The 20173-nt window shown below is 46.0% G+C and overlaps 1 protein-coding gene across 1 annotated transcript in view; it reads left to right on the top strand.

Moving 5' to 3' along the window:
* The first annotated feature begins 778 nt into the window (after nt 1-778).
* Nucleotides 779-20173, top strand: part of LOC311233259 (uncharacterized protein) — a 61108-nt gene continuing 41713 nt past the window's right edge. The window contains exons 1-3 of the mRNA XM_084320196.1: nt 779-839; nt 1064-1124; nt 1570-1754. The gene's annotated coding sequence lies outside the window, so the exon portion shown is untranslated. The remainder of the gene's footprint in view (nt 840-1063; nt 1125-1569; nt 1755-20173) is intronic.

Here is a 20173-nt window from a genome sequence, read left to right as displayed (position 1 = left end):
ATCAGCAGGCTATATATGATATTCAGACTCTAGATCTATTTGCAGAGCCAGATGAGATGAGGCAACCTGTGCGATTGGCTCTTGACAACTAATTTTGCACGTACTGTATAGGCTACAGACAGTATGTGTGTATGCGCGCACTGCGGGAGGTGGCCAGAAGCGTGCAACTAGCCAACTACTATTATTACTACTATATTAATACAGTTTGATCCATCGCAAAGCGCTCCAGCGCTTGAATACGGCCGGGGGATCCGCTCTATACAATGCAGACCCACGGCTCTCGTATTATAATGAGCCCGCGAGGCGTGTTATTATTAGAGTTAATAATATTGTATATTGTTTACACTGCCTTTTTATTCTATTTTTACTTCTCCACTGTACTATAATTATGTGACCTGTACCTCTATGTCTTCTACTACCTGTACCTCCCCTCCCCCGGCCCTCCCCATGCTGCTGAATTTATATTATTTTATGAATACAACGTTTAACGTTCGCTAACGTAGAGAAACGTCAGACGTAATTCGAGATACTACCTGTACCTCCCCTCCCCCCGGCCCTCCCCATGCTGCTGAATTTATATTATTTTATGAATACAACGTTTAACGTTCGCTAACGTAGAGAAACGTCAGACGTAATTCGAGATACGTCAGACGTACTTCGAGATACTTCCGTACTTTCCGCCAATCAGCGCATTGCCCTGTCACAGGAGTAATAATCCTGTGGCAGGGCGGAAGTTCCAATCTGGACCGAGGCTCCGAGTCTGCAGCTGGACCCTATTGGGAGAACTAGCTGCTGGCTATTACTAGTTCGCTTGCTGCTAGCTGTTGTCTATGACTTATGTAAGCTATTGAATGTGTTGTATATTATTATCGAGGGCGTTATTAGGTGGAGTGGTCGCTCTCTTGGTGTTTGTTTGTTTTGGGAAAGAGTGGGGAGCTCTCAACAACTACTACTATTGTCTGTTACTAGCTAGCTAGCTACTAGCTACCAGCTCCAGTGCTTTGACTGCAGCAGCAGCTAGTTGGTTGCTGAGTGGATCGTAAAGTTCTGTTCTGTTTATCAGGTGAAACCAAGCTACTTCACACCAAACCCAATGATGCTGCATCTGATGTGTGTCAACACAGGTATGGAGATGTTTGTGTCTGTTTCTTTTGAACACGTTGTTATATGTGTAATGAAAGGCCTGTAGGTCTAATAGCCTTATAGCTAATCCACACCAGTTCATATATATACGTTGAGTCTGGCTAGTGTGGTTGTTATTATTATAACACAACAGAGTTACATGTTGTTCTAAGGTGACTGAAGCCGTATTTGAATGTTAAGAATGATACTGTGTGATTATAATGTGTTTTTATTTTCACCAAAGACTATTTGTTATAGAAGTGAATATGGGTCATATTTAATATTTTTGTTAAGATTGTTTATGGAATTTAATTTAGTTTCTGCCTAACAGAATATATACAGTATAATAGTGTAATTTGTAACACAGTATTTTCGGATGCCTATGAGGTGAAACAGAGCAACTGCACACCAAACCTAATGATTGTGCATCTGATGTGTGTCACACAGAGACCTCCAGTAAATGAGCCTGATACCAGGGGCGGAGCTATAGGCGAGGCTGCAGAGGCAGCTGCCTTAGGGCCCGCCCACCGTCTGGCGGGAGGGGGGCCCGGGCCCAGGCCCGGGACTGAATGGAGTTGCCGTTCGCGTGTGGGACTGGATCGAACGGCAACTGGTAACGGCAACTGGGACTGGTGCGTTTGTTTTGATTCTAGGCTCCTCCCGTTTTGCCAGTACTGTGGTACGAGTACGACTGATAGCGTGTGGTTTAGGAACAGGGCGTTTTGCACAAATCCAGCGCTCCCTTTCCTTGGCTGTGACGTAGCCACGTAAATCTCACAAGCAGCGCGGAGGTGCCACGTTCACGTTACGTGGGAAGAATCGGAAGAACCAGCTTCCGACTGGGAAAAACCATTCACGTCAGCCTCCTAGTTGTAATTCCTACTAGGACATATGGGATTTTTTATAGACCCCGATATCTCCCACTTCGCGTCACGAATTGCGGAAGTATGGATGTGGGCGTTTTGATCGAGTCAATGCGTGAAGGCTTCCTAGTTGTAGCAACGAGATGTCCTCTGGTTCTTCCGCTTCTTCCCACGTAACGTGAACGCGACATCAGAGAAAAATATCGCTTGCTAATGTTGCTACAAGCTATGTCCAACATAATAAGTCACCTGAAACATCACCACCGCTACCATGGTGTATTAAAATCCGACGACGCCGAGCAGCTAAAGGGGACATTTACCGAGGACCAGCACAAAGTGTGGATATATTATGATTTAACAAGTCTTATCTGTCCAGGACGATGACAACATTATTGCAGGTAAGCTAACTACTAACGTTATCACGCTAGCTTGGATGCTAACTAACGTAATGTGAATGAATGAATGAATGAAAACTTTATTTAACAGATTGCAGAATGGGTACAATACAGTACGGCTCAATACACACAATTGTTAAGGGGATGCAGACCAGAGAAAGACGTTTGTCTTGTTTACATCAGGGTCCCCCATTTTCAATTCATAGTGATCATAGAAAACATATACGTTACCACCTAGCCACAATCTATGGTATTTCTAGGTTACCACATGGGTGGCGCACGTGAACACTTTGTGAATTATGTGAGGGTGTATCATGATGATGGTAATTTGGCACTTAACAAACGTTACCTATCTCTTTGCCGTTTTGCATAGTGCACTGCATAGTACCAGAGATGACAAAAGTTATGTGGTAACATAGGTCGCATCACTGCCAGTAGTCGGCATATTACCCAATTCTGACTCTGGTATTAGTCAACTAACGTACTGTTAGCCAGTTAGTACTGTTAGCCAGTTAGTACTGTTAGCCAACTACTGTAATAACGAAACTGAAATATCTAATGATGATAGTCAATCATAAAGACAGAAAACACTCTCATCACAGACAAGCTGGATCTGGCCAAATACCTAAACATATCATGGTGAATGAATGAAAACTTTATTTAACAGATTGCAGAATGGGTACAATACAGTACAGCTCAATACATACAATTGTTAAGGGGATGCAGACCAGAGAAACACTTTCGTCTTGTTTACATCAGGGTCCCCCATTTTCAATTCATTATAACATAATGACATACAGATAGACAGTAGTGCTACATCTATACATGACATACCAGATTTGCAAATACAGTACTGTTTGTGATACGAAAAGAGTCCAGAAAAGAGAGTATATACATTTGACGTATTATTATTGTATTGTGATATGTTTTGTTTCATGTTGGAAAAAAAAAAAAAAAAAAAAGATTTAATAATACAATAAATATCGGGGGGGGGGGGGGGGCCCGAGCTGTCAATCTCGCCTCGGGGCCCGTGGGGCATTCCAACCGCCACTGCCTGATACCCAGTACTGCCTCCTGCCTGATTAATGGTTAGGGATGGGAATTGATAGGATTGTATCGATACGATTCCATTATCGATACTGCTTATCGATACGATTCTTTATCGATTCCCTTATCGATACCTGCTAACTTGTGTTGGGTGAAAAAAAAAAAGTACATACAGGTTTATTAGTGTAACTTACTTTTATTTCTTAAATAATCTATAAATAAAAAATAGGTAATAACATTTGAACATGTTAAATTACCGTGCAATTACAGTGCAGGTATAAAATGGAACCAAAATAAAACACTTACTTGTATTTCTTAATCTCTGAACAGAACATACAGCATATACAGTAAACCACACAACATTTTAAATAACATAAGAACAAAACAAAAAAATAGGTAATAACATTTGAACATGTTAAATTACAGTGCAATTACAGTGCAGGTATAAAATGGAACCAAAATAAAACACTTACTTGTATTTCTTAATCTCTGAACAGAACATACAGCATATACAGTAAACCACACAACATTTTAAATAACATAAGACCAAAACAAAAAAATAGGTAATAACATTTGAACATGTTAAATCACAGTGCTCCTTTAAAAAAAAAAAAAAAAGGGGGGGGAATAAGATGGAACCAAAAATAAAACTGGCAAATAAAATTAACAATTCTTCTGCAAAAAAATAAGCATGTCCGCTTTCTCGGGGAGGGTTCGTGATCTTTCTGGGCTAATGGTGTCTCCAGCCGTGGAGAACACCCTCTCAGACGGGGTGGAAGACGCCTGAACACACAGATGGGTTTGGGCCAGATTTGACAGCAGGGGCAGAGTGTCTCTCTTTTGCCACCACCAGAGAGCAGCGTCACCGGATATGGGGATGGAAGCCAGGCATTTGTACAGCTGGACTTCTTGATCCACTCTCTCTGTGATGGACAGGGTGTGCTGTTGGACTGTCGTCTGCAGCTCTCTGTCCTCCTCTGCAAACAGTTCCGCCAAGGCTGTCTTATATTGCTTTACGGGTGGAGTCTGAAATTAAATGGACCATAACCAAATGATTTAGTTTGAAGTTTAATATTTTAATCCATGCCATCTATGATCATCACAATGAGCTAAGCTTACATAGTTTTCTTCTTCTTCCTTCTCCTCCTCTTCTTCCTCATCATCACTGTGTGTCTGTGTCTCTTGCTCTGATAGCTTGATAAGAAATTCACCATTTAAGTACCACAGAGCCAGAGCCCAGAGGGGAAAGGTACCACAATAGAAATGTGCTACAATCAAAGGGATTGTCAAATTCAAATACCTCTTCTGTGACTGCGGCTGCCTCTGTCGTATTTGCTGCCACTGCTGCTTCCCTCACCCTGTCCCAGATGGCATCCTTATCCATTTTGGATTTGAACCTGGGGTCCATCACTGTGGACTCCTCCAGGAAGGTCTGGACATCGGCATCCTTAAGTTTAAAATGGAGGACATGTGTAACACAAAATTAGGGGGGAAAATGTGACTGAATGTGAATATCCTTTAGTATCTGTGATTATTCGTCATATTCGTGATGAATGAATAAATGTCAGTCACTGTACCTTGTAGCGTTTGGAGAGATCGGTCCAAACCAACTCCTTGATGCTCCTCACGAATGTGGAGTCCTCCACCTGGACTGTAAAATGGTCCTGCAACTTCTGGAGGATGGGAAGAATCTGGCCACAGGTTGGACTTTTGTCACTGGAGACACAGAGTGTGGACGTGTACAGCACACGCATCAGCTGCACAAACTCCTCTGCCTTCCTGAAGTCCTCATTGTCCATTTTGTTCAGTCTGCAATATAAATAATTATATTGCTTAAACAAACTAAAACAATCCTTCTGATGACTTTACTAATCCACCCAGTTTTAAATGAGCCATATTGAATTATTCACATAATCTCCCGCCCCCTTACCTGTCCTTCTCCATCGACTTTCTTAGCCGTGGGTCCATAGCTGCAGCTTGGATGGCGGGGAACTGCTTGAAGAATCTCTCAATCATTAAAAAGAGAGAATTCCACCGTGTCTTCACATCCAAGAAGAGCATGTGCTGGGGCAGGTCTGAAAGGCCAACACACATCTATATTAGCACATCATCAGTTATATAACAATAAACAATATTATATTACCATTTACCATTCATTTATTTGTATTGATCACCATCCGTTCATTTATCATCATGTGTTAACTTATTATAACAATAAACAATATTATATTACCATTAATTTGTTCTTTGTATTCATGTACCATCTGTTCATTTATCATCATGTCAGTGTTAACGTATCAATGCATGTTGGCTATAATCTAAAAGTAAAGTAGTACTGAAATGTATTCTTACTGAGGAGTTGCTGCTTCTCCTTGAGGACAATTTTGGCCATGTGGGATCTTTTCATCCATACGACCACGGCACGGATCCTTGCAGCCCATTTGGAAACTGCAGTGCAAGTATAGAGCTTCTGTGCTCCTAGGTTCAGTGTGTGGGCGAAACATCCCAATTTGATGATGTGTAACCTTTTCACGGCTACATCCATGTTGGATGCGTTATCCACGGTGGCTGCCACAACCTTCTCTCTAACTCCAAACTCCTCCAGGATCCCGTCAATCTCCTCAGCCACAACTGTCCCTGTCTGTGCTTGGTACACCGCTTTTGTTTTGAGGACCTTCTCCTTTATCTTGCCTTCCTTGACGTAATGCACTGTTACTGTGAGGTAGTGGTCCTGACTAAAGCTTGTCCATCCATCAGCCGTGATGGCTGTCTTCGTTACATCCTTTAGCTCCAAAATCAAATTGCCCTTCTCAACGTTATACCATGCAGGGATCAGGCGGTTGGTTAAACTCTCTCTGGATGGGGGGTTATATTTGGGGTTGAGAGCCTTTGTCATCTCCCTACAGAACATTGTGGGAATGCAACAGAACTAAGCTGGTAGAATAACAACATGCAACTTGACATTTCTGATTGTCCTTTTATTGTTGAGCCCCCCATGTCAGAAAAATACAAAAACTGTACTTTTTTTTAACTACACACTTACTGTAAATAAAATAATTTATTTGAGATTCTCTTAAACGAATTGAATCTATTGAACAGGTCGTTGTTGCAAAAGAGAATTCGTTATCAATAACTTACCTACCTGTATAAATAAACGTTAAAAGTAAAAACAACTAACACATGAGTTGCCTGCCTAAATTAAATTAAATTAGAAACTCTTCACGGATCAACTCAGGCCTCACAGCGTGTGTGCTACAGCATCACCCGAACATATTCACAATTGACTTGTTGTCTCAAAAACGTAGGCAAACAGCCACAGATACACACACACACACGGAGGCTGACATGACATAACAAGTAACATCTAAGAAAGCAATTCACCTACCGAAATTCTGATGCTTCTACCGTGGAATAAGGGTGCAAACCTTTCACCACAAATGTTGTGACAGCCCGGTGTAACTCGTTCACTTTTTCTTGCGTGAGTTTACCCTGCTGTGCCAAAGTGAAAGGGGTTTCCTGAGGTTCGCGAGAACCACTGGCCGCACTAGATACACTCTGATTGTCATCATCTGAAATCGGAGAATATTTATACAGTGATGATGATGATGAAAGCATTCGTTTTTCATTTAGGTTTTGTTTGCATGCATGGCGCTAACGTTATTATAATAATAATGCATTGTACCTTCGGTAACGGAGGTAGATGCAGCAGCAGCACTCGTCCGCAGGACATCAAAAACACGACATTCTTCCAGCACGTTAAGGGCATGCCGTGTTGATAAATGCTTTAGCATGTTACTTGTATTTCCCCCCTTATGTGAAATGGTCGTTTTGCAAATGCTGCAACTTGCGCTGTTTTCATCTACTTTGGTAAAGTGAAGCCATGCTTTGGAACGTCTTTTTCTTGCAGCCATGATCGCTCCGTTCCAAAACAAACTCGCGTGCGGCGTTACGTCATACGTGACGTCGGACGGAAACACGTGGTATCAATAAGGGAATCGGAAGTCAAGGGAGTCACGCGATTCCAGGCATCGGACAATTAGGAACCGGTTCCCAACGGGAACCGGTTCTCGATTCCCATCCCTACTGCACTGGCAGATTATTTTACTTGTTTCAAGCACATTATTTCTAGAGCGGAGGGACTGGGGAGGGACTGGGTGCCTACCTGGCTAGCCTTTAGCTAGAGCGGAGGGACTGGGGAGGGACTGGGTGCCTACCTGGCTAGCCTTTAGCTGTCGGCCATTGGCTCCTTGCTGCTTTGTTTTCTCTGGTATAGACCCTCTTCTCTTTGGATTTAAGTGTTGATCTTTGTCCTTTTGGATCTATGTATATTCATGTTGCCTTTGTGAAGTTATCTTTTCCTTCTGTTTTGTTCTTTCATTAAAAGTTGAATATCCTTTAGGGGGTCATCTTTGCTTATCTCTCTCATACATGCTCTCTCTCTAACACACATGCTCTCTCTCTCTCTCTCTCTCTCTCTCTTCTTCTTCTCTAAGGGGCCTCGCGTTTAAATCTCGCACAGGGCCTCGCATTTCTCCCAGGCGGCCCTGCCTCCACTCAGCAGTAAACACAAAATAAATGTTCTGGTATCCCTTCCCTCTTTATCCAATCAGGAGAGAGAACCCTCGATATTGTTACTTATTTCAAGAAATCTTTTCAAGACAAATTTGCTTACTGCACTGGCAGATTATTTTACTTGTTTCAAGCACATTATTTCTTATTTTTGTCAGACCATTTGCAGTGTGGAGTTCTCTCTCCTGATTGGATACCAGAAAATGTATTTTGTGTTTACTGCAGAGCGGAGGGACTGGGTGACTCATGTTAGTGACCTGACTCTACATCAGTGATGGCTGTTGGACTCATGTCACTGACCTGACTCTACATCAGTGATGGCTGTTGGACTCATGTTACTGACCTGACTCTACATCAGTGATGGCTGTTGGAATGGAGAGCTATTATTTTAATGTACTGAAGACCACTTTATTTTAACAATAAAATACCACGTACAGCACCTTTAACCTTGCCATGCAATGCCACAAATGTAAAGAAAATCAACCACTGGTTCTCGGACACTGGTCTTTCACGTCTTTGAAAGCGTAATGTGTGTCGCCTCGAAACGTCTAATTTACAAACGTCAACTGTGTAGCAGTTGTCTTGCTCTTTTCTTTGGCCTTATAAGATTAACTGTTGTACAGTCCTGGCCTATATTTATTGCTACCGTCCATGCCGTTCATGTGGATAGAAAAGCATGTATAATCTTATTCAAGAAACAAACTGTGTAACGTTACATTGTTCAAATTGTCTGCTGTACTCAAATAATGAAGGTCTTTGAAAGTAAAGTAATTTTTCAAACATATTGTGAATTATTACCTTTTTTATCAAGCGTATATTATGACTTGATGAGCAACGGGTACAAGGACAAGCTGAGATTCACTCATGTGACCACTAGATGTAGCAGAGGCCTACATGTGCTTTGAGCTGTGACCAGCAGCTATAGCTCACCTGTCAGTCTGATTGATTGAAAACTTTATTAACAGATTGCAGAATACAGTAAAGCTCAATACTAACAACTGCTAAGAGGATGAAGACCAGAAAAAGGAAGAGAATATATACATGCGGTGGGGAGGAGACTGTCTATTAGGAGGGGGTGGGTGGTTTGGACATTTACGGTGGCCAGTTTAGAATTGCAGCCTCCCGTAGGTGCTCTTTAAGAGCGGTTTTGAATGTGGGTAGGGATTCACATTCCTTTACAGCTTTGGGTAGGGCATTCCACATTGATGTGGCATAATTGCGAAACGTGTTTAGTCCCTTGTTTGAGCCGAATCTTTGTTTAACATGATTTGTTGAGCTTCCTTGTGTTGTGGTTGTGGTATTCACTGACCTTTGGGAAGTATTTTGACATGTACATGGGTACCTTGGTCGTGTAGTGTATCTTGTAGACCAGGCCCATTGCAAGTCGCTGTACTCTGTCATATACTCTAAGCCATCCTAGGTTGTCAAAGTGGGCAGGGGTGAGGTGGGTTCTAGGGGTAAGGTCAAGAAGAAGTCTGACCAGTTTGTTTTGTGATGTTTGTAATCTTGTTTTTAGCGCCTTTGAGGTGCTTTGGTACCATGAGGTGCAAGCATAGTCGTAGTACCCTTGAATGAGTGCTCCTGCCAGAGTCTTCAGGGTATTCTCAATGAGTTTCCACTGGATAAATAAATGTTAAATAAATAAATAAAATAATGTATTAATCATTTATGAATGTATATCTTTGAATGTTAGTTGATGAATACATGTATATATGCGAACTAATACATACAGAAGGACATAGTATGTACTATGTAGTATGTTAAACAGTACTGTATATTTGTATGTCTTGTATGTCATAAATGTCTTGATTAATTGAAAATTGGGGACTGTCGCGTTCTTTAGATTGACCTTGAAGGATGAGGAGAGGGTTTAGCAATCAGAAGATTTATTACAGAGTGAATATTCAATATTACAGAGTATTTACACAAACAGCTGAGAGTGGACACAGGTTCTACTTGGCTCTGGACTCAGCAGGAGTGCGTCCAGCTCCTTCCGTCACAATGGCTTTTATAACTTCTGGTTGGTGTTGGAGTGAATGAGGCGGCTCTCACCGACTATACATGGTGACAGTTAAAACAGCCAAGATCTAGAATTACAGTCCGTCTCCTGGTGGTTCAGAAGGACAGGCAGGCGTCTGAAGGACGGATCCTGTCATTAGCTCCTCTGTTCAGCCAAAACCGTCGTCTCATCAGTCCTTGGTCTGTGCCTGTGACTCTTAGTAACAGATGCACTGGCCTTCCGGTCACAAATAGATCTTGACCACTACAGTAGCCACAGACCGGCTGAGATGTACACACGCTTTTGATTGATTGACATTTTTATTAACACTAGCACAGCCGACAAGGGGTCAATAAATGTTTGTTTAACCTTTATTTACCCATGGTAGGTGCGCTGAGCACAGATGCTCTTTTTCAGCTACGCCCTGCTTCACATTCACACAGTTCCATTCATACCTGGGAGCTGCCCACTACAACCACAGTCTGACACCATTGGCCACTGAGCAACTCCACTGGAGCAGTTGGGGGTTAAGTGCCTTGCTCAAGGGCACTTCAGCGGCAGATTTTTCCTGCCGGTCCCGGGCATCGAACCGGCGACCTTCCGGTCACAAACCCGCTTCTCTAGCCATTAGGCCACCGCTGCCCCCTCCTCGTCACCCCCCTCGTCACTCGGTCGAGCTCCAGCTCTGTCACTCAATGACTTTTCCTAAAAGTACCCGTTTTATCTGGCACGGTTTCTGAAATTTCTAAATGACTTCAGGAAAATGTAATTAGAACGTTATATGGAATATATATGTGGAAAGTCACAGCACTTTGCGAGCGTCTAACTAAATAGTTTACACTGTTTATTTTTTTCATATTTCTCATATAAGCTGTGGGGTGGGGGTGGGGGGAGATTTACATGAAGACATGATAATAAAAAGACATGGATAAATGTATCTAGGGACATGAATAAATGGATCTTAACTCACAGGACCCTGATGTAAACAAGACGAAAGTCTTTCTCTGGTCTGCATCGTCTTAACAATTGTGTGTATTGAGCCGTACTGTATTTGTACCCATTCTGCAATCTGTAGCCGTAAACCGCATGTCCCCTCTCCCCCTCAGTCACACATCTGGGGGTTCGGTTTGACCCCCACCTGACCTTCAACATCCACATAAAACACCTCTGCAAGACCTCATTCTATCACCTAAAAAATATATCAAAACTCCGTCCCACTCTAACCCTGTCAGATGCAGAGAAGCTTGTCCATGCCTTTATCTCCTCAAGACTGGACTACTGTAACGGACTCTTCATCGGGATTCCTGGCAAGAGCATCCAAAAGCTGCAATACATCCAGAACAGCGCTGCCAAGATCCTGATGAGAGTCCGTAAACACGATCACATAACCCCCATCCTCCACTCACTACACTGGCTCCCCGTCTCATCCCGGATCAATTACAAAATCCTGATGATCACCCATAACTGCATAAACGGACACGCGCCCCTCTACCTTCAGGAACTCATCACTCCACAATCCTCCACCCGCACCCTCAGATCCGCAGGTAGCCTGCTCCCTCAGGTCCCCAATACCCGGCGCTGCACCATGGGTGACCGAGCCTTCTGCACGGCTGCACCACGCCTGTGGAACAGCCTCCCCATCCAGCTGAGGGCACCACAGAGCCTGGACTCTTTTAAAGCAGGCCTGAAAATCTACCTGTTCAAAAAGGCCTTTGACTGTTAGCTTTTTATTTTAATTTTCTTGTGCTGTTGTTTTTAAATTGTCTGTTTATACTATGTTTTTAATTAACTATGTTCTATTTTTATCTTATTTTTATTCTGTATTTTATTTTATTTGTTTTACTAATAACAATTTTCTTTATTTTTTTAACTATGTTTTAACCCTGTAGTGTAGCACTTTGGGATCCCAGAGAACAAAAAGTGCATTACAAATTCAATCTATTGTTATTATTATTTATTTGTCCATCCGCATGCGCACTAGCCCAAAGCGGTGGGTGGTTGGAACCGGTTGGAACCAGCGTTCTCCGGCTCTGCAGATACACCCTACCAGAGCCTTATAATGATTATTATAATAATATAATCTTTTAGAAGGCTCTGCACCCTCCTCCTGGGGTTTGGTGTCTGAACGAGTAGGGTATATCTGCAGAGCCGCAAGCCCAACGTCTGGGCGGGGCTTCGGGGCTTGTACTTGGTTTGAGGCGGGTGTTCGGGGCTTGTACCTGGTTTTACTGTGCGTGGGCGGGGCGTCGGGGCTTACCTTGTTTTGTTAGGCGGGGCTTCATAGTGCGCATGCCAAATGTAACCTTAATGGTTGACTATAGAAACTGTGCCACTCTCTGTTAAGGGGAGAGACCCTCATTCATTGTTACACATTTATGTTCTGAGTTCCCAGACCACACAGGGTTTCTAATAAAAGAACAGGCGTACAACAGAGGTTTTTGTATTCCCAAGATTTGACACTTTATTAAATAAAAACACTAAAAAGGGATCATACCCAACTGGACCAATCTAGACCACCATTACTAGTAATTCAAAATAATATTGCAGACAAAATCAGTACTACACCTCTATAGAGCACACACACAGCACGTCTAATAAATAGGAAACATCACTGCACTGCTGGATAAAATACACAATAAAAAAAGCGGTCAGATGGCACAGAGGTAAAAAATGGAAACTAATTAAAACTCTAAAAGGGAAATGACTTGACGTACAGAGAAGTTAAAAAGAGGAAAAACACACACAAACGCACCACAGGTCACTTTAAACACACAAGAAAAGGACACTTTAAAGGAAGGAAAAGGACAATGGCAATGGTATGACAAGGTTTGGCACATAAATCAACTCTGTAGATAATCCTCCATGTGTGTGTGGTTTTGCAAAGTAAACAATGGGAAATAGGGGTGTAACGGTACACAAAAACCACGGTTCGGTACGTACCTCGGTTTTGAAGTTCGGTACGGGTTTTCGGTACAGTGGGGGAAGTTTGGCTTTCCATGTTCCACTCAGGGGTGATGTAGTGTGCAATAACTAATTGTACTTGTAGGGCTGTCAACGAATATTCTATATATTGAAATGAATAATCGACTTGTAAAAGAGAAAGCATTAAACAGATCATCTGTCTAAACCTCGTAACTCTATTCGCCCTCAAATCTGTGTTCATTTTTTATTTTGCATGTTCTGTGTCTTGAGTCGTACTGTATTGTATTCTGCATCTGTTAATAAAGTTTCAATCTGTAAGAGCCTCAAATTTCCATGTACATTTAATAAGTTGTCAGCCAGTTTCTAACCTGTAACATTCCTAAAGTAAAGGCACAAGGGTAGATCAATGTCGTTGAAGTTATGTACAATCTTTCCATTCCTGGTAACTGTAATGCATTCTACATTGTTGGCAGTATTTATAGTATGTGGAATCTAGAGATGGAAATATGCAGCATTGCACTTGATATACAGTAATTTCTCACATGGTTGATTATCAAAACAATCGCTTATCAAACCCATTGTGTTTACTGATATATACCATATAAACCATTAAGAGTGGGTGTCAGACAAGAGGGAAGACTCAGGTTTTAAACTGTGGATACCAACAGAAGGTAAACATTACTTTGAACTGTACAGTAATCCAGAACTATTTCATTGCACTGTAAATAAACTGATTTTATAGTATGTCACATCATTCATGTCTTTCACATTCTACTAAAACTGAATCAAACCATAAACAAGGTGGCCTGTTGGGCTGTTAGATCCTAATGTGAAAAACTGATTTTATATGTCAGGAGAAGACTGGTACTCATCAGCAGGTCCACAGACGGGCCTCGCATCTTCGTCTCCACAAAGTACTGGGGGGGTCTACTGTATGTGAGACATATTTCCTTAGAGTGAAAGAAAAATGATATATGTGAACAAGTATGTTGTGTGCCAGGTTTATGTGCAGTCATGGTAAAGTGAGAGGTGACGGGTGGACCACCACTTATTCTGATGTAACTCTAGGTCTCAATGACTACAGACCGGTGCCACTCACCTCTGTGGCCATGACATGTTTTGAGAGGCTGGTCAAGGAAAACATTTGTGCCTCCCTCCCCAGTGATATGGACCCTATGCAATTAGCATACAGGCCAAACAGGTCCACTGATGATGCGGTCTCCCAAGTACTGCACAGCAGTGAAGGACGCGAGAAGTGGGGGTGCGACGGGTGCTCCAGCACCCCCTGCTGGCGGGGAGGGTAACTGCAACTGCAAGGTGGTTTTGGCCTTTATTCCATTGGAATACCGACGCTACTCAATGTCATAGAGCGGAACGGCACTGCAGATTTACCCTATTCTTGGAATTCATTGCCAGATCCATAGGGGCGCTGTCTCGATAATGCAGTGTTATTAAAACTGTTAGGGTTTGTAACCGACCCCAAACGCAACGGCACAGAGAGAGTTGTTTCCGAGTGACGGCGAGCCAGGGTCCGAGGGAGAACACGCCATCCCCCCGCGGAATAGGGAGCGACGGCGAGCCAGGGTCCGAGGGAGAACACGCCATCCCCCCGTGGAATAGGGAGCAATGGCGAGCCGGGGTCCGAGGGAGAACACGCCATCCCCCCGTGGAATAGGGAGCGATGGCGAGCCGGGGTCCGAGGGAGAACACGCCATCCCCCCGTGGAATAGGGAGCGACGGCGAGCCAGGGTCCGAGGGAGAACACGCCATCCCCCCGTGGAATAGGGAGCGATGGCGAGCCGGACCAGGCGTGGAGGCCGGGCGTCGAAGCTGGACCGGGCCAGCGGCTGGGCCAGGCGAGGGAGCCGGACCAGGCGATGAGGCAGGGCTAGCTGCCTGGGCACAAGCTAGCTGAAAGGGCAGTCCTAGCTGTGGGAAAGCTACACACAAAGTGGAGGCCATGCTAGCTGGGGAAGCTACACGTAAAGTGGGGCTAGCAGAGGGACTGGGTTAGCTGCCTGGGCATGGCTAGCTACAGGGCCTATGCTAGCTGCAAGGGCTGCATTAACATAGAGGCTGTGCTAGCAGCCGGGGCTAAGCTAGCAGACTGGGGCCATGCTGGTAGTAGAGGCCTGGCAAGCTGCAGGGGCTCTCTCTGTGTCGGCTGGGGTCGTCATGGTGGTTGGATCGTAATGTTAGGGTTTGTAACCGACCCCAAACGCAACGGCACAGAGAGAGTTGTTTCCGAGTTAGCCAAAAACAAGGGCGTGTTTATTCACAGAGTCACAAGATTGAATTAGGTGGAGAACAGAACAAACGGGGAATCTGGCATGTGAAGAATGTTTGCGGCTCTGCAGATTCTCCCAGAAGGTGATGGTGAGGAATTTGCCTGTGACGTCTGAGCCGCTCTGCAGATCCCCCCAGCATACACTCAGGGTGGAAGCGGAGAGAGAGAGAGAAATCCCAGTTAGCTCAGTGCACAATAGAAACAGAGAGGTGACTGATCCAAACAATAAATCCAAGTGACTTGATCTTCGGTGTGACACACAGTTAGCAGTGTCCAGAGAAAAAAACAATACGGTAATCCAACGTGTAAATCCAACAACAAAAAATAGGTGAGAACAGTATAACAAAAACGGGATCTCTTCGGTGTTTCACAAACACACAAAAACGATTGATCCAAAAAAGACTGTTTCCAAAAACTCACCAGAGCGCAACGCGTAAAGCGGGCAGATAAACGAGGCGTAGCTTCGTACGGGGAATCAGGTTCTCCAACAGGGATACTTCACGAGAGTCCTGGGGAGCAACAGACAGCGACGGGAAAGAAAGGCAGATGCAGGGAATATTCAAAACGATCCAACATCGATATTAGGGGGAACAGAGTATATAAAGCCCTCTGGGGCGCTGATTAGAACACACATCAGGTGGGTGATGGTAATTGATACTTGACTTAGAAGTGTGCGTTCGGCCACGGACCAATCATCACAGAATCCTCACAGAACCTTAAAGGAACGGAGCGTGGCGGGGAATGCAATTACTCAACAAAGTACCTTAAAGGAACGGAGCGTGTGGGTGGGGAGCGGACAAAACCTCACAGTACCCCCCCCTCCACGGGAGCCACCCGGCGACCCACTCGGCCCCGGCCTGCCCGGACGGGACCGAAGGAAGCCGGCGATCAGGGGCACTGGAGAGGGGGACAAAGACAGAGGCCCGGAGAGGGGGACCGGAGACGGGGACAGAGGACCGGCGAGGGAGGCCGGAGACGGGGACAGGGGCCCGACAGCGGAGGCCGGGCACGGGGACAGAGGACCGGCGAGGGAGGCCGGAGACGGGGACAGGGGCCCGACAGCGGAGGCCGGGCACGGGGACAGAGGACCGGCGAGGGAGGCCGGAGACCGGGACTGGAATCCAACGGCGGGGGCCGGGCACGGGGATCCTCTTCTGTCCCTACACCGAGTAGGGCTCTGCCGCTCTGAAAGGAATCCTCCTCCTCCTCGGATGCTGCAGACGGGCAGCGCAGAACACAGGGGGTCCCAGGGGACCGGGGCGAGAACACGCCATCCCCCCGTGGAATAGGGAGCGATGGCGAGCTGGGGTCCGAGGGAGAACACGCCATCCCCCCGTGGAATAGGGAGCGATGGCGAGCCGGGGTCCGAGGGAGAACACGCCATCCCCCCGTGGAATAGAGAGCGATGGCGAGCCGGGGTCCGAGGGAGAACACGCCATCCCCCTGTGGAATAGGAAGCGATGGCGAGCCGGGGTCCGAGGGAGAACACGCCATCCCCCCGTGGAATAGGGAGCGATGGCGAGCCGGGGTCCGAGGGAGAACACGCCATCCCCCCGTGGAATAGGGAGCGATGGCGAGCCGGGGTCCGAGGGAGAACACGCCATCCCCCCGTGGAATAGGGAGCGATGGCGAGCCGGGGTCCGAGGGAGAACACGCCATCCCCCCGTGGAATAGGGATCGATGGCGAGCCGGGGTCCGAGGGAGAACACGCCATCCCCCCGTGGAATAGGGAGCGACGGCGAGCCAGGGTCCGAGGGAGAACACGCCATCCCCCCGTGGAATAGGGAGCGACGGCGAGCCAGGGTCCGAGGGAGAACACGCCATCCCCCCGTGGAATAGGGAGCGATGGCGAGCCGGGGTCCGAGGGAGAACACGCCATCCCCCCGTGGAATAGGGAGCGACGGCGAGCCAGGGTCCGAGGGAGAACACGCCATCCCCCCGTGGAATAGGGAGCGATGGCGAGCCGGACCAGGCGTGGAGGCCGGGCGTCGAAGCTGGACCGGGCCAGCGGCTGGGCCAGGCGAGGGAGCCGGACCAGGCGATGAGGCAGGGCTAGCTGCCTGGGCACAAGCTAGCTGAAAGGGCAGTCCTAGCTGTGGGAACGCTACACACAAAGTGGAGGCCATGCTAGCTGGGGAAGCTACACGTAAAGTGGGGCTAGCAGAGGGACTGGGTTAGCTGCCTGGGCATGGCTAGCTACAGGGCCTATGCTAGCTGCAAGGGCTGCATTAACATAGAGGCTGTGCTAGCAGCCGGGGCTAAGCTAGCAGACTGGGGCCATGCTGGTAGTAGAGGCCTGGCAAGCTGCAGGGGCTCTCTCTGTGTCGGCTGGGGTCGTCATGGTGGTTGGATCGTAATGTTAGGGTTTGTAACCGACCCCAAACGCAACGGCACAGAGAGAGTTGTTTCCGAGTTAGCCAAAAACAAGGGCGTGTTTATTCACAGAGTCACAAGATTGAATTAGGTGGAGAACAGAACAAACGGGGAATCTGGCATGTGAAGAATGTTTGCGGCTCTGCAGATTCTCCCAGAAGGTGATGGTGAGGAATTTGCCTGTGATGTCTGAGCCGCTCTGCAGATCCCCCCAGCATACACTCAGGGTGGAAGCGGAGAGAGAGAGAGAAATCCCAGTTAGCTCAGCGCACAATAGAAACAGAGAGGTGACTGATCCAAACAATAAATCCAAGTGACTTGATCTTCGGTGTGACACACAGTTAGCAGTGTCCAGAGAAAAAAACAATACGGTAATCCAACGTGTAAATCCAACAACAAAAAATAGGTGAGAACAGTATAACAAAAACGGGATCTCTTCGGTGTTTCACAAACACACAAAAACGATTGATCCAAAAAAGACTGTTTCCAAAAACTCACCAGAGCGCAACGCGTAAAGCGGGCAGATAAACGAGGCGTAGCTTCGTACGGGGAATCAGGTTCTCCAACAGGGATACTTCACGAGAGTCCTGGGGAGCAACAGACAGCAACGGGAAAGAAAGGCAGATGCAGGGAATATTCAAAACGATCCAACATCGATATTAGGGGGAACAGAGTATATAAAGCCCTCTGGGGCGCTGATTAGAACACACATCAGGTGCGTGATGGTAATTGATACTTGACTTAGAAGTGTGCGTTTGGCCACGGACCAATCATCACAGAATCCTCACAGAACCTTAAAGGAACGGAGCGTGGCGGGGAATGCAATTACTCAACAAAGTACCTTAAAGGAACGGAGCGTGTGGGTGGGGAGCGGACAAAACCTCACAAAAACAGCGTGTAGCCGACTCATGAACCGGTTGGGATTCGAATAGACGCGGCCTGGAAGCGTCAACGCGGAACTGGAAATCCGTTGGTAAAATAAATAGCGGCCTGGAATAGTTTTTGTTTTGGGACAATTCGCAGTAAAGGAATATATCTGTCGGCGATGTTGTATGCGGGAACGAATTGCAGAGAGGGAGGACTGACTGAAGTGGAGAGTGTGTTTACTTGTGTCTCCGAAAAGATCTGATTTCTTTAATAATAATAACCTGGACTTGCTGCAGCATATGCATCAGGATATTCTGGACTCACTGGACATTCATGTTGTCATGAAGGAGTTTATTTCCACCACTACTGAACGCAAGACCACCTTCGGTGTTTTACCGTCTTCGGAATAGGTAATGTGTGTTATTATCGCTCCGGCAGCGATTGTTGTTGCGACAGTGACACACACACACACACACACACACACAGACACACACACAGATCCTGTGCGGTGTGCGAAACGAAAGTCCAAACGCTAGTTGTTGCCGCTTGCGTCTATCGACAATAAATCTTCATCTGATTAGAGAAAAAACTGCTGCATTTCGTGTGTGAACTGTCCACATGTTGGTGTTCAAGTTTGTCTGTTGTAGTGTAAAATATTGATCTTTCAAATGAATGGAAAATCACGAATGATGCGCTTCGCGCATGCATTTAATATGACGTTATTTTTATTATTATTTATCTCCGACTCCCAGACCCCCAAGTCTGACCCACTTCTCGCGTCCTTGACAGCACCCTCTCTCACCTAGACCGCCAGAAGGGGGGCTATGTGAGACTGTTGTTCATTGACTACAGCTCAGCGTTCAACACCATAGTCCCCACCAGACTGGTGGACAAACTGATCGAGCTGGGTCTGAGTGCCTGGATACTGGACTTTCTGAGTGAAAGGCCCCAGGCGGTCAGGGTGGGGGGTCAGACCTCCAACACCATCACCCTGAGCATCGGGTCCCCCCAGGGCTGTGTTCTGAGCCCCCTGCTGTACTCACTATACACACATGACTGTGTGGCCAGGTTCAGCTTCAACTCTATAGTGAAGTTTGCGGACGACACAGTGGTGGTGGGGCTGATCTCGGACAACGACGAGAAGGCCTACCGGGAGGAGGTTGAGGTACTGGAACGCTGGTGCCAGGACAACAGCCTGCTCCTGAACATTGGTAAAACCAAGGAGCTGATCGTGGATTTTAGGAGGAGACAGCAGGGGACACACACACCACTGAAGATAAACAGGGCTACCGTGGACAGGGTGAGCAGCTTCAAGTACCTGGGGGTCCACATCTCAGAGGATCTGATTGATTGATTGATTGAGAACTTTATTAACAGATTGCAGAATGGGTACAGTACAGTACAGCTCAATACATACAATTGTTAAGGGGATGCAGATCAGAGAAAGACTTTCGTCTTGTTTACATCAGGGTCCCCTATTTTCAATTCATCATAACATATATGACATACACGACATACAGATAGACAGTACTGCTACATCTATACATTTATGACATACCAGATTTGCAAATACAGTACTGTTTGTGATACAAAAAGGGTCCAGAAAAGAGAGTATATGAATTTGACATAGAAACTGTACATTGGAGGAGGTTGGGTAGGTGGGGTGGGGTTGAGTGGGTGGGGGGGGACTGTACATTGGAGGTGGTTGGGTGGGTGGGGTGGGGGGGGA

The sequence above is a fragment of the Notolepis coatsorum genome (genome assembly GCF_963971535.1).
Source record: "Notolepis coatsorum genome assembly, chromosome: 8".
In the NCBI taxonomy this organism is placed as follows: domain Eukaryota; kingdom Metazoa; phylum Chordata; class Actinopteri; order Aulopiformes; family Paralepididae; genus Notolepis; species Notolepis coatsorum.
The sequence above is the reverse complement of the archived record's forward strand: the minus strand, read 5'-3'. Positions and strand labels throughout refer to the sequence as shown.